Source organism: Austrofundulus limnaeus, unplaced genomic scaffold (assembly GCF_001266775.1).
Source record: "Austrofundulus limnaeus strain Quisiro unplaced genomic scaffold, Austrofundulus_limnaeus-1.0 Scaffold252, whole genome shotgun sequence".
NCBI lineage: Eukaryota > Metazoa > Chordata > Actinopteri > Cyprinodontiformes > Rivulidae > Austrofundulus > Austrofundulus limnaeus.
In genome coordinates, this window is record NW_013952654.1 from 210,917 (window position 1) to 213,950 (window position 3,034).

The following is a 3,034-nucleotide window of genomic DNA, read 5'->3' on the forward strand; positions in this document are numbered from 1 at the left end:
AAATATAGGTGTATCTGCAACTGTATTTGATAATGTTTTGAACTTTTAAAACATTGCATGGTAAAAACAGAAGCTGCACTTCATTTACTGTAAGTGACAAACTTTGGCATTTTTTGATGGGTTACCTTCATTTTTGCCTCTAGCTTTCATTTAAAATAGTTTCCATTCTGGGCAGTTTTCAGGTTCTTCTTTTACATATTAAAAAGTTGTTAAACATCTGAGTGGTGCACTACTGCTGCTAGTGGTGAGAAAGTGTATTGCACCTTTTTCAAAATCAATGCGGTCCCACGGCCCTCTGCGGCCCAAAGTTAAAAACTGTTTTTCTTTTGAGGCCCTCAAGGTGGCGCTCGCGGCCGGCTCATGGGTTAAGAATCTCTGATCTATTGCATCTTGTAGTTTGCAAAAATAAAATGAAGGTGACCTTAAATGTCTTGGTTAGTTTCTGTTTTTCTCTGCACAAAGCCCAACTGTCCCCATTTGAAGCCAATCTTGTTTGTGAGGGCTTCAAACATGAGCCACACACACACATCTCTTGAACCAAACATAAAGTAGGACAGATTTCCCCCCCAATATCCTTCTGTACAAACAAGCCTCTTTCAATCTGCTAACGAGCTCTGTGACGCGACGTTGCTGACTTCAAACCTACTGAACGGACAGAATAAAGATAGCACAGCTTACTTCAGAATGCACCAAATCAAAAACCTTTCTGAATTCTGAAAAGCTGTCAACCGCAAATAAGACGGAGACACACATGCTCAGACCGAGGTTATGACATAACACCACGATTGGACACGTAATGTGGAAGTCGCTGCCCAGAGGCAGCAGAAAGCCTGTTCCAGAYGCCGGAACCGAGCTCTCCCCAGGCAGGCAGGAGGAGTGCAGCACACCTGCGCATCTCGTTTCAACTGACCAAGCTTTACAGAGGTCCGCCACACTGTGTGCATGAGCAAACACAGGCGCACACGCATATAGCATTACATAAGGAATGACAAGACAATAAGGCAAGAGCACCAAATGTTCCCCTGGAGGAATATTACATCCACACAGGCCTTAATGTGATTGAAAAGGATGAATAGTGCATTAAACCTGACTGGGGTTTGGTGTTATCCTTCAGAGTGTAAATCAGATTCCAGTGGGGGGCGGGGGGTCTAACCTGCCAACCCAGACATCTCTCACATATCTGCTTAATGCAGAAGCCCTGTGAAGCTGCAGCTAGCTGCTGTTTCTTCATGTTGAATCTATAAGCTGTTTTGTTTTTTTACAGTCACTTTTGTAGAGCGACATGATGGATCAGTGGTTAGAACTGTTGCTTCACAGCAGGAACATCCTGGGGCCTTTCTGTGTGGAGTTCCCATGTTCTCCTTGTGTTTGTGTGTGTGTGTGTGTGTGGGGGGGGGTGTGTGTGTGTGTGTGTGTGTGTGTGTGTGTGTGTGTGTGTGGGGGGGGGGGGGTGTGGAAGCTTTGGTTTCCTCCCACAACAAAACATGCATGTTTTCAGTAAAGCTCTCAGGAAGTAATCATGAGCTGTAAATTTAAAAGTGGTTGCCTAACTCAATATGACTGCCAAAMCTATTCAACGTAAGCCTACCCCCCCAAAACACTAGATATCAATCTATAATTTGGTGTAATAGTAGCCGAGAATCATTCACAGCACATCCTCCAATTATTAATCCATGACAACAAACTTAGGGTTATTTTCAGTGGCGGATCTAGGATTTTTCTGTGGAAGGGGCCATCAAAGGGCCACAATATTCATGGACGGGCCAAGTATTTGTTCAACATACTTGCACATAAATCCTCAGTTTTGATAAGGTGTATAAATTTAAGTGGCCACATATGTTCAAACAATTGTAACATAATGTAATGTTATTAAAAAAGCTTCCTTATTAATGTTACATGCATTTTTACTGTACATGGATAAAATATTCTCAAAGCACGTGAGAAAATGAAGCCTATGTTTGCCAGTTGAAAGATATTTTTTGCAAAATTGTTCAAGTCTTTTAAAGAAGAGAGGAAGTCTTTTGTAAGCTTGATTCATGCTGGACTTTACTGTTTGACTCATTAGCGCCTCTAGTGTTTGAACGTGGAACTGCAGCCACCACCATTGCTCTCAGGCAAAGGACAGACGAGTGACAGGACAGGGGCACTTCAGGGGGCTAATCAGATTTCAGCAGGGGCCAATGCCCCTGTGACCCCGCCCCTAGAACCGCCCCTGGTTATTTTCAAAGTTTGACTAAAACTACAGTTATTTTCATAAAACGATTTATTTTAAAACTCCGGCATCAAAGACAGCATGCTGTAAACATTCCATCACAGAATCCTTTGCTTTTATTTTAAAGAGGGTCTTATGTCATTGATTGTTGCACTTAATTAAAGCCTTTTCTTGGTGTCTGCAAGTTAAACCGTGGGGCTCTACTCTATAAAGCAGATGAAAAATTTCATTTAGTCTGTGGATCACCAACATCTCTTTTAGTAAGGTGGTCCAAAGATGAAATTACATGACAAAGTTGTTTTGTTTTATTATGACTCCCCTCTTCCTGTGTGGGGGTCGTTATCTTTACATTCTGTTTATTTATGTATTTTTTTCAGTGATATTTGGTCAACCATATCACAAAAACAGCTGCAACAATCAACATGAAATTTGGCAGGACTGTAGAAGTGTCTGACCTACACTGCACTAGCCAACGGTTTTACAATAGACCCCATAGTTGAGAAGGGTGGTCCATCTAAATAGGGGGTGTGTGGACGTGCAAAAATGCTTARAACTCAAAAATTATTCATCATAGGAGCTTCAGAATTTTTATTTATTCTTTTCTTGTTTAGCTCTGATGCGGGGCTATCCATTTAGCCCACCAAAGAGCCCCACTCCTACTCTCCCAGACCCCCACCCCACTGACAAGGGGGTGTCTGGACTAACAAAATTACCCATAACTGAAAGACCTTTCAACATAGGAGCTTCAAATTTTTTTGTTGTTGTTTAGCWCTGATGAAGGGCTATCAGGCCCACCAATGAGCACCCACCCGTCTCCGGACC

At 42.3% G+C, this 3,034-nt stretch overlaps 1 protein-coding gene across 2 annotated transcripts in view; it reads left to right on the forward strand.

Annotated features, from left to right (window-relative positions):
• Nucleotides 1-3,034, forward strand: part of rgs8 (regulator of G protein signaling 8) — a gene marked incomplete in the record, with an annotated part of 31,026 nt that overhangs the window by 21,131 nt on the left and 6,861 nt on the right.